The sequence below is a fragment of the Elephantulus edwardii genome, unplaced genomic scaffold (genome assembly GCF_000299155.1).
Source record: "Elephantulus edwardii isolate Elephantulus edwardi_28Jun2011 unplaced genomic scaffold, EleEdw1.0 scaffold00025, whole genome shotgun sequence".
Classification (NCBI taxonomy): domain Eukaryota; kingdom Metazoa; phylum Chordata; class Mammalia; order Macroscelidea; family Macroscelididae; genus Elephantulus; species Elephantulus edwardii.
In genome coordinates, this window is record NW_006399775.1 from 23,419,373 (window position 1) to 23,432,064 (window position 12,692).

Below are 12,692 nucleotides of genomic sequence, written 5' to 3' on the forward strand. Positions count from 1 at the left end.
TCCAGTCATTTTTGGATAATCTTCAGTAGAATCTTGCTTGCATGTGAAATCAATGATATTGTTCTATAGTTTCCACACTCTGTTGGGTCAACTTTCTTTGGAATGGGAACAAATATAGATCTCTTCCAGTCAGTTGGCCAAGTGGTTGTTCTCCAGATTTCTCATTATATTTTGTATTTTGCTGTTGTTGTTGTTATATGCTGTTGAGTCATTTGTTACCCTTAGCAACCCTATGTACAATAGACCTGAAACCTACTCAATCCTGTGCCACTTTTACTGTCTCTGACACACTGACTTTTATTATCCCAGACACTGAATAAATTCATCCCATCAATTATATTTCTCTCTTTCTCTGTCCCTCCACCCTTTAAAGAATAATGTCCCTCTCCAAGGACTGGTCCTTCCTAGCAACATGCCCAAAGTATGTCAGGTGAAGCCTCTGAATACTTGCCTCCAAGAAACAGCCTGGTTTCACCCTCTCTAGAATGAAAATGTTTGTTCTCCTGTCAATCCATGATATATTCAATACTCTTTTTCAGCACCACAGCTAAAGGCATCAGTTCTCTTTCTGTCATCCCTAGTCATTGTCAAGCTCTCTGACACAGAGCAAGCAATTGTGAAGACTGTGGCATGGATCAGGTGCACCTTAGTCTCCAGACTGACGTTATTTCTCTTCAGTACTTTGGAGAGATCCCTGACAGCAGACTTTCCCAATGTAATTTGTCTTTTAATTTCCTAGCTACTAGTACCAAGAATGATGATTGTGGAGCCAATCAAACTAAAGCTATTTACAATTTCAATCTTTTCTTAGTCTATAATGATGCTACCAATTGGCCAAGTGGTGAGAATCTTTGTTTTCTTGATGTCGAGCTTCAATCCATACATAAGGCTGCAGTCCTTGACCTTATGCAACAAGCACTCCAGGTCCTCCTCAGTTTCAGCAAGCAGGGTTATATCATCTGCATAAAGCAGATTGTTGATGAGTCTTCCTCCAATTCTGATGCTACATTTCTCTTCATAGAGCCCAATCTCCTGGATGATCTGTTCTGCATATAGGTTGAAAAGGTATGGAGATAGGACACATCCCTGGCATACACCCCTTCCAGATTTCGAACCATGCAGTATTTCCTTGCTCTGTTCTGATAACTGTCTCCTGCTCTAAATATATTGTGTATAAACATATAGTATATCTACATTTTTAAATTTATTGTCTTTCACATAAAAACATATATTTTCTATGTAATAAAGTATATTACCTGTGAGATCAATGATCTATGAAAAAGCTTTGAAACCAAAAGGTCAATATTTTATCTAAAGAGATTATAGAATAATGGGGTGGAAAAAATAGAATATTGAGTATTAGATATGTGACAAGCAGAATACCATTAAGGAAAATATCATTAATCTCACTGATCATATTGTGTGGGATTTGCAAATGAAATCTAATCTTCTTTATAAACATTCATTAAAAAACAAAATAAAATAGTGTCAATTAAAGATGAATCCGAGACCTAGGATTAAAGTCCCAAGCCATAAAGATCATAAGAGATAAAATGGGACAAGACCTAGAAACACTAGTCTATGGTACAAATATGCTGCCAATTACAGCCAGAAATGCACAACCAAGAGAGGACAAGTTGACAAATGGAACCTTCTAAAGATTAATGTCCCAATGTGTATAAAACTTTGGCTAATAGCATGAAAAGAAAAATCTACCGACTTTGAATAAACATTTGGTAATTGCCTCCCAGACAATGGTCTCATAACAAAAGTTTACAAAATACTACAGGGTCTCTAAAAGGAAAAGACTGGTATTTATTTCAATCATAAAATGGACAGAAGACATAGAAAGATTTTTCACAAAGGAAGAAATTCAGTTTCCCAACAAACACATGAAAAAATGCTCAAAATCAGGGACAATCATAGAGATGCATATTAAAACCACAATGAGATAGCATTTCATCCCAGCGGAAGTGGCAAAGCTTAAAAAGTTGTCAAGTCACAATGTCGGAGAGAATGTGGAGATACTGGAACTCTCACGCACTGGTAGTGGGATAGTAAAATGGGACAACCACTCTGTACCAGGCAGTTTAACATTTCCTCAAAAAGCTGAACATAGAAATTCCATATTACTCATCTACTCTACTGCTAAGAATATATCCAGAGGAAAACAGAACTGAGACACAAATGGATATTTGTACACCGATGTTCATAGCAGTGTTATTCACAACAAAAAGAAAATGCAAACAGCCCCAACGTCCAGCAACAACTAAATTAATTAAGAAATTGTGGTACATTAATAGAATGCTATGTAATGCTCAGAAGTAATGCCAGAGAGCATTATGCTGAGTGAACTAACTCAGTTTCATAGAGATAAATACAGCATTGTTAGGGAACTCTGGTGGCCTAGTGGGAAGAAGCTGCAATCCTGAAGGAACGCAGTTTAAATCCACCAGCTGCTCCGCAGACAGGTGGGCAATCTCCTCTTGTGTAATTAAGTGCCTCTGACAATCTGTCAGAAGGTCAGCTATGGGTCGGTTCTGACTCGATGGTACACAACAACATCAATAAGACCATTATTGTAAAAATAGAAGGATAACTAATACGATGTAGATAAAAGTCCAAAAAGAGTTAACAGAAAGAAGCAAGGAAAATGACGAAAGGAAGAGGGGGGACATCACTGAAATACAGAGTTTGTAGGAGAGAAAGGAGGTGAAAGAATTAGTATAGATGCAGAGAGGACATAAAAAAACAGGGTGACAGTGGGCAAAGATCAATGGTGACTAATTTTATAAAAGACAGTATACAGGAATAATCATATCAAACACAATTTTAATGAAAGAATGTGTGAAAGACAATGTACATGAATGAAACACAATTTATGTGGATTTTGTATGTAACGCAACATAAAATTGTAAAAATAAAGTGCATCATTGTCAACCCAAAGGCACACAGTTTGAATTCGCCAGCTGTTCCACAGAAGAAAGATGGACAATCTCCTCAAGCTCATTTTGGTAACAATGAAAACCAGCTGGAGGGTCAGTTAAGGGTCAGTCCTGAATTGATAATACTTAACAACAGCACAATCTTCAAGAAGCTGGCAATAAGAAGATACGATAAATAATAAGTAGGTACAATACGGAATCATAAGCATTAGATTAGAGGTAAATACATATGCATACAGCAAAGGAATTAGGTTAGTAAAGAGAAGAAAAGTATATTAGCAGAAGGCATAGCATGTGCAAAAGGCCAGACATTCTAGAATGTATTGTTAACTCGGGAAACATGAAGATTCTGAATGTGTCATTAAAGAACAGTGCATGGGGCAACTTGATGGCTGTAGAGCTCCACAAAACATTTAGGCTACAAGGTGATAGCTAATGGTAAAAAGAGTTAATATTTCCTGAGGTAAAATTCAAGCACTGGTCATACATAGAATGAGTAACTTGCCAGAGGCTGGTGCAGCCCAGGTGTGGCTAGGACTTACTCGAAACTTAGAAGCAGGGGGTTCAAGTTTGAAGGTGATGAAGTGTGACTACCACATGGAGGAGTCCTTCCTGGGTTATTCACACTGTGAATCTCCTGCGTGGGTGGAAATACAGTGTGCTCGCCTCCCCAAAGGGCAGAGGGCAATGTCTTCTCTGTGGGCATGTTGTTGTATCCAAGGCCCTCCCAGGGCCGGAGCAGATGTCCTTCCAGATGGTAGCCACTTGGACATGAGTCCCACCTGGCAGGCAGCCAGGGCAACTGCCTTACAATGGCTAGAAATGTCACCATCTTTCACAGAACCAACAGCTGGACAAAATGCCCAGAGTAAAGCAGGTGCTTACCATGCAGTAATTTTTCTTTTTCTCTTAAAAGGAAAAAGACGTAGTGGTTTGCGGAGGAACAAACTAGTACCCTACCTTTTGGATACCTCTCCTTATCACACTGAATATCAGCCTCCATTAAATCTGAGAATCAGAAGACACATCAAGGAAAAAAATGGTTTTATTCATAAGTATTTCTGATGATATCAACTACCCAGTTATTGAAACTATCCTAAACTACCTCCTGTCTACCTGTTCATCTTCATTCTCCAATTAACTTCAATATATCTCTCTCTGGAGGTTCTCCTTGTTTTTACGATATATAAGTAATAAACAGCCTTGTCCTGGGATGCTCAGGTTTGTAGGGGAAAGGACACATTCTAAGATGACAATGCAGACTAAAATGTTAAAGGTATAACATGAACAACAGGAGAAAAGTTCAACATAATCTCATAGTAAAAAAAGGAAAGGAAGGAAGTTAAGGTGAACAATCACAGAGCTGAAACTGAGAGATTTATGGTTTAAGGTAGCACTGAGCAGTGACTAGAGCAAGAATATAGAGAACTTGATGGAAAATTCACTAGCTTGCTTTACCTGGGTAACAGAAATGCACCAAGACTCAAATGAACTGAAAAATGATGTTTGGGATATTGAATGTGTTCATGTATTTGTAAATGAGTTGGGTACTTGGCAGAGCTTGATTGGACCCTCTAAGCTGGACCAGTAGGATAGCCCAGTCATGTCCTTCTCATGGTGGTGGGACAAACGCAAGTGCCACACAGGTCAACCGTGCAAGTAGCTTTCGAGATTCCTGTAGCTTTTGTCATGTCTGCTGGTACACCCTATGACAAAATATGTCATATGGCTGGACACAGTTTCATGAGTGAGGAAGAAAGCTCCACATGGGGAAGACATTGCAATATATAGGTACAGAGTGAGAACAGTAATAGTTCAGATTTGTGGTTGTAGATTATTTTAAGGTGAGTCGGAAACGACTCGACGGCACATAACAACAACAACAATTTTGAGAATCACAAAGGGCTCTGGTAGTGTAGTATGTTACTTGTTGCACTGCTCACTGAAGGATCAGAAAACATCGGGTCAAGTCTATCTCAAAGTGACCCTCCATCAAGATTCAAAGACTGTAAATATTCATGTGAGGAGACTGTCCCTAGTTCTCCCATAAAGCAGCTGGCGAATTTGAACTGCTATGTAATGTGTAACGCACTATATTACCAGAGCTCCTTACAATGCCAAAGATTGATGCGAAGTGGTGAAAGCTGGTCAGAGAGGTTGGAAAAAAGAAATATTCTTATCTAAGTAATCAAAGAGCAGAATGACTCCCTAGTTTTTAGAAGGCAAGGATTGGTTTTTATTTAATGGTTAAACCAGCATCTATTAGAGTATTTGACACACAGTATCAATATATATATGAATGCTTAGGGAACACAAGAATTTTCTCTCTTTATTTCCATAAATGTTTTCCCACTCTAAAATTCGCCAGGTGCTCTAATGATCAGCCTACTGTCTTTCTAGAAAAATACTAAGTCCTTTTTCCTAATTACTTTATTTTATTGTTGACAGTTCACCCTAAATGTAAAACATTTAGAAAAACTCAGATACAATGAAAAGTGTTTTATGATTATTTTTCAGTTCTCTCTGGCGCCAAGCAAATTTGGCTATAAACAAAGGCTAATAAACTCTGATTTAAAAAGCTATAATGTCTCCAGTACGCGTCCTAGAAGTACAACAAAATGATGCAATTCTGCCAGGCTCTGTTTTAGTTAAAAGTCACATTAATGATTTCATCCTTCATAGATGCCCAAAGAACCCCAAGAAAGAAACCTTCAACTTTTACATCGTTTTCTGTCTTAAGGGTAATGAACCATATGTGTAGACAGCTGCACTGTCTGTAAACTATGGTCATTAATTAGACAGGAGACAGGACACTTCCAGGGAGAGGCGGGTGGAGAGAGAAGGGTGAGACTTTGAAAAGTCATGGCAATTATTAATAACAGAAAGGGCAGTGAAAAGGGTACAATGCTTGTCCTCCATTTTTCAAATATATGGCATTGCCCATATCCCTGAAGTTGCGGAAGATTTTGTGTATCACAGTGAATGTTTTGGGCCCACATTTGAGCCCAGGGTTAAGCCAAGCAGAGATACCATACTCAAGGATACACACAGATTCATTTAAAAAATTGCAAAGATTATTTTCCTAAGGAACGAGTCAATTTAACCTTAGAAGATAATGAATTCACATGCAGAAGGAAACAAAAAAAAAAGGGGGGGGGGAGAGCAATGTGCTGGGTTTCCTGCAAGCGTTATGTATGAGTCTTTAATAAAGACCAGCAACAAGGAAGGTACAGAGCCAAGTTATAAAGAATGGAATACAGGTTCAAACTGGATTATGGAAAGGAAGAATGTGACCAACATAGGCATTAAAGTTTAGAGGATTAGAATCAAAATGAGTCAAGCTTAAGGAGAAAAGTTCTTGAGTACCATTGCGGTGGAACTGGCTCATAACTGACTCTCCAGCAGGTTTTCAGAGGCAGTAAATTGCATAAGAGGAGATCACCCATCATTCTTCCGTGTAGCCACTGGTGGATTTAAACTATGTACCTTTGGGTTGGTCTTATAGGTCCTTACTACCAAGCTATCAGAATTCCCTCAAGGAGACATAATGTGCCAGAAAATCTTTATTTAAAAAAAAAATTTCCAATTTATTTCTTAAAATTATGAATCAAATTGCAAAGACAGATATACAGAGCCATTTATGATTGAGAGGAAAACTTTGGAAAGTTCAGAATAACAAAGAACACATACTTGGTTAGAAATCTAGTTAAACTGTGATCAACAGTCTGCATCCACTCCTGCATTTTCTCCATCAGCTCTTACTTATATTTGCCCTTCTCTTTTCCAACTTGCTGAGATCTGGCTTTGCCTTCAAGATTTTTTTTTTTTCTGATCTCTATCCAATTTCAGCCTGCTGATGATAAGCACTTTGCTTGGGTGAAGCCCACATGCACAGTTGTACCGTTAGCTTTCTCACACTGCGCTCTTTTGATGTAGACGACATACTTCCTCCTGTACACCTGAATTTTTTGCCAATTTGCTGGCCTTTGTAGTGTCCTCACACCACCTGGACCTTGTCATCCTTGCGTACTGGCATGGAGCTCACATTGTTCTTTTCCAGCAGCTCCTTGGACAGGGGGAGGACTTGATCTTCCTAGGCATGTGCCAGGGTTCATTGAAGTGGTGGTTGCGGTTCTTGCCGTGGTCCAAGGTTACAAAAGGGTTGGACTTCTTTCTTGGTGACTGTGAGGCATCTGGGAGCATCCAAATCTTTACTTATATTATGGAACACATTAATTATTTATGAAAAATGGGTCTAGAAATACAGAATACCAAGATTATGTGTAATCACTCCTGTTTCTTGAATCAATTATGAGTATCATTATATGATTTCTGGCAAAAGCTTGAATAAAGAACTAGCATGTAAGCATCACTAGACTGAATTGAATCTGCCAAATGGTTCCCTGGTGTCTAACATAGTGCTTGGCACATGTTCAACAGAGAATTGTCTAATGCATTAAATCATGAACTCCTTATACTGTGCTTTTGTGAACCATCAAGTCAAAACCAACCCACAGCTGCCCCTTCAGCAGGTTTTCAGTGGCAGCAAATTGCACAGGAGGAGGGTCCAGCTTTCTCCTTCAGAGCAGCTGGTGGATTCAAACTGTATATGTTTATTTTGACAGTGCAATTTTTTACAATTAAACCACCAGAGTTAGAAATAAGGAAAGCCAAAATGTAAGTATCTAAATGTTAACACCTTTATAAACATTCCCCTGAGGGAAGAACTGTTCATGGTATATCAGAAAACATATAGGCTAGGCAACATGGGTCTATCAAAATCAAGTCTCTGCTCCTGTTATGGCAGAGGCAGGAAAGAAGGATGAATGGAAAAGTTGAACCAAGAGAGAAATGGGAAGAGTACAGTTACACTGTTGTTTTTGTTGAGTGCCATCAAGTTATAGACAACTCATAGTGACCCTATGAAAGAAAGCCTTAAACACGAAAAACTTTCATCTTTTCTCTAAGTTCATAGTTTCCAGAAGGGACTGCAAATACTGCCGTGCAGCAAAATATGTATGAAGTATGAATGGAACAAATTTGCTGTGTAAACTTCTCCCCAGGTAGCAATAAAAAAGGGAAAATAGGCAAATAAACAATAAAACACATGGCCAAGTCAAACCAAAAGCAAGTTCATGTCCAGCAGATATGCAAAATATTACCATTATTGGGGTATAAGGAACTGACCTCATTCTACCTACACGAGAAGGGAAAAGAATAGATTTCAATGTGAGACGTATGATACTGACAAGGATAAGACATGATCTTTATTTCTTCCTTATGAGTTAGAACTGACAACAAAATACAAAGAATGAGTAATGATCTGGGAGACATTGACAAAGGAAGAGAGATCTAAAGAGATAAACAAGAATTGTGTTTAAGTTAATGACATGATTAGATTCTTACGTGAAAAAGATTACTCTGGCAATTCTATGATGAGTGGTTTAGAGGCTGTCACAGAAGGCAGATAATGAAGGTACTGTTGCAGTCTCCCAAATAAAAGCTAATAAGTAAGTGCATGAATGTACAATGAGTTGGAAGCCAAGACACATTGTAGAATACAATCAATGGGACTTGGCTACACTTTGTATATTAGGAGAAAAGTAGAACAAAAAACTTGGAATGACTTTATAATTTCTACTATTCTAGGTAGAAAATTTAGTGGGTGTTCAATAAATATTTCATGGGCAAATAAATAAATTATATATATATATGTATACACACACACACACACACTCTCTATATTTCTTCTATAATGAAAACCATGGTGATAAAATTTATGAGCTTAATTATATATTCAGAGAATACTATATAGAGAACTACATAACTACTTCAATAACAGTACTACTGACAGAAAAAAACTGGATAAATTATGTATATTGTATTGAAACAGATGAGGGAAAGAACAGATTAGAAGTGATATATGATTGAGTATTATGGTTAGCACAGGAATCCAGAATTAAGGTTGCATAGAGAAGTGTACTCGAGGTGGGGGGTGGGGGGAAGGGACGTGGGAATTGTATACTAATGAAGGAAATTTTTTTTTCTCTCTTCGGAGGGGGAAGCGAGCTAGTGGGGAGGGGTGGGAAGGGAGAAAAAAATAATAAAAAAAATAGAAATAAGGATAATAGACATAAGAGAAAGCATTATGTGAATTTTATGCACAAACTATATTTGGAAATTGTCCTTCTTTAAATTTGCTTATCCTTGTATTCCTAGGAGAAAATTGGGACATGATTTTGGGTCAGGAGAAACTGACGCTGTGATGATGGCCAACAGCTCTCAACTCTGATTTGAAAGGGACTGGAGAGGTTCCTCTGTTGACAAAGCTGAACCACTGTCCTGTTGTCAGTGCCAAGGTACCTAGCTGGCCTTGTGTGTTCCCAGTTATCGAAAATTCATGACATACTTCTTCTCAGCTTTACCTCCAAAACACACTCCCTTCTGAACACCCACAGTACATTTCACTTTTCTTTTTTCCATTCTTTATTATTATTTGTCATACATTAAAGCCTCATGGTACAGTGGTTAAAGTTATCACTCCACTGGAAACTTAAAGACTAAGTTGTTGAATCCACCTTCCACAACATGGCAGAAAGATGTGGAAGTCTCCTTTACAGCCTTGGAAACCCTATGGGACCGTTGTGAGTCAGAATCAACTCAACAGCAATGAATTTGATTTTTAATTCATAATTTACTTAGGTTTGATTTCATTATTCATAACTACGGATTATAACATGTAAGCTTTTAGAGGACCTACAGGATCATCTAATGTACATTTCATTGCATGGATTCATTATACTTTTCAGAATGTTAAGTTTTAGACATCTAAGGTAGTTATCCACTCATAAAAAAAAGGTGAATAATCATAGTATCAAAACTATGTTCTGTCTTTTTAATGTTTCTTGTTCTTTAAATTTCTTTCTTTAGATGAAGGTTTCATATATATAATTTTTTCAGAGGTAATGCTTTGTATTTTTGGAATTATTTTAATTTTGAGACTTATTTTGTAGCCTAAAATACGGTCTATTTTATGGAATACTCCACATACATTAAAGAAGAATATAAATGATACTCTTGTTGGGTGGAGTGTTCCACATATATTTGTAAGATCAAGTTAGTTGATTGTAATATTTAGGTCTTCTGTACCTTGTTGAGGTTTCTCCCCCCCCCCCCCCGCCCAGTTGTTTTGCACTTTATTGATAGTGGTATATCTCTTACAACATTGTGGAACTTACATTACTATGTCTAAGTATTGGTGGGGTGGGGGGGAACAATAGGACACCAAAGAAATGGATCAACGTTAGGAAGATTCCAAGGAATAAGAACCAGTACGTTTGCAAGTCATCTTTAGGAGATGTCTTTAAGTTTAGGCAGTAAAGCTCATTTCATGTGTTTCTGTTGAACAGTTAATATGTGACAGCCACATAGTTAAGTTTGTAGAAATAAGAGTGCATAACTCAAAGTCTACTCTTCAGGAACCTAGTACATTAGGTAAATACTGCAAGGTATGGAAAGAAGTGAAATGTTGACTAAGTCACACCCAACCATACACTTTTCACCTATGAGAAAACGTGCTATTAAAAAAAAAAATAAGCAATAGCCTAGAAGAGTTAAATAATAAGACAACCACTTCCATAATGTTTACAGTGTGACCTAGAAGGCACTAAGTGCTTTGTATTTGTTAATCCTCACAACATAGTGTTGCTGTCACTATTATTGTTGTTGTCATATATCATAGAATCAGAACTGACCCATAGCTGACCCTCTAGAGGGTTTTCAGAAGCAGTAAAGAGTCAATTACGCATCTTTCTCCCACAGAGCATCTGGTGGATTCAAACCATTTACCTTTACTTTGGTAGTACAATTCCAAAAGTATGGAAAAGAAACTTGTCTAAGGCCTTAGAACACAGAGTAGTAGCCTGACTCTTAAGATCTATGTTAGGCACTCTCTTTTTCTCAGGTACAAAATAGGATATTTTGTTGTCATCGTTGTTGTTGCTAGGAGTTGTTGTTGAGCATGACTAATAGTGACCCCATGAACAACAGATTTGAACCCTGTCTTATCCTGTGCCATCTCGTTATCTCTGGCACGCCTGAACCCATTGCTGCAGTTTCTTTGATAACCCAACTCACTGGAAGTCATCCTTTCTTTTGTTGACCCTCCATTTTTACAAGCATGATGTCCCTTTTCAAGAACTAACCTCTCCTAGCAACAAGCTCAGAGTATGTGTGATGAAGCTTCACCATTCTAGCATCCAAGGAACATTCTGCTGGTGACATAGTGTTATGTATAGAAAATTTATAAAGAAATTGTGTGTTTAAATTCAGCTATCTTTCTGAATCATTTTTAAAAAAAAAATCCCATTCTGAACAATAAACCCTGAAAATCACAGTAGGTCAATATAAAAAAAGAAACAACAACAACAAAAAACCCCAAAACTACAATTAAAACAGACTTTCGGCGGGGGGAGGGGGAAGAAGAACAAACTGGGGAGGAGGGTACAGAAAATAGTGCAACAATGAATAAATGAAAACCCAAAATCTCTATAAATGTTCATTAAAATTAATAAAATTTAATAATTAAAAAAAAACAAAACAAAAACCCCCAAACTAGTTTGCTGGAAAGCAACCAAAGCAATTGGTTTAAAAGATAAATTTTACTGTTACCTGTAGTTAAAGGTTCAAATAAAAATAGGTTCATTGATTAGTAAACAACTCAAAACCATTTGCTCTTGCTTTCAAGTAAATTCTGATTCATGAAGACAACACATGTGTTCTGCTGTGTGAGAGTTTATACCCCTGATTATTCTCAGTAATCATTTTAATAAAAGAACGTCTACACTGTTAATTTTCATCCCAACTTTCTGTAGGAATCCTTAGATAGTGGATTTTCATAAGGAGTCAGTTTTCTTTATGTTTAAAGTCTTTTCTATCTGTACTCAATTACTGTTGAGCTGCCTTTGATGAAACAAAAATTGTCTTTAGGCTCTTGCAGTTGGCTTGAGGCTAAAACAAAACAATGTTCCTCTCTTATAAAGTCACTAAATTTTACTTCATCATGTGGATGGATGGAAATGTGTGAAATAGTTGTGCTAGCCTATCCACAAGGGAATTGATTGGCTAATGGCACCACTAACTTGAGCATGTCTTAACTGCAGATTCAAGAATTTCACTATCATTGCAAAATGGTACAACCACTTTAGAAAGCAATTTGATGTTTCCTCAAAATGCTAAACATAGAAATTCCATATGACCCAGATATTCTACTGCTAGGAATTTACTCTGAGAAAATGAGGACTGAGGCACAAACAGAGATTTGTACACCAATATTCACAGCAGCGTTATTCACCATTGAAAGAACATGGAAACAGCCCAAATGCCCAACCACAATAGAATTGTTGTTGTTGTTGCTATGTGCCGTCTAGTTGTTTGCAACTCATAGCGACCCTATGTACATCAGCTCTAAACTCTGCTCTGTCCTATACCAATCTCACTGTCTCCGACACACTCATCCCGATTGCCCCAGTCACCGAATCAATCTACCTCCCAGAGGGCCTTCCCCTCCTGCACCTGACCTCCACCCTCCCAAGCATGATGTCCCTCTCCAAGGACGAATCCCTCCTTACAACATGACCAAAATATGTCAGAGGAAGCCTCAGAATCCTTGCCTGCAAGGAGCAGCCCAGTTTAACCCTCTTCAGGATGAATTTGTTTGTTTTCTTAGCAGTCCATGGCACCCTCAGC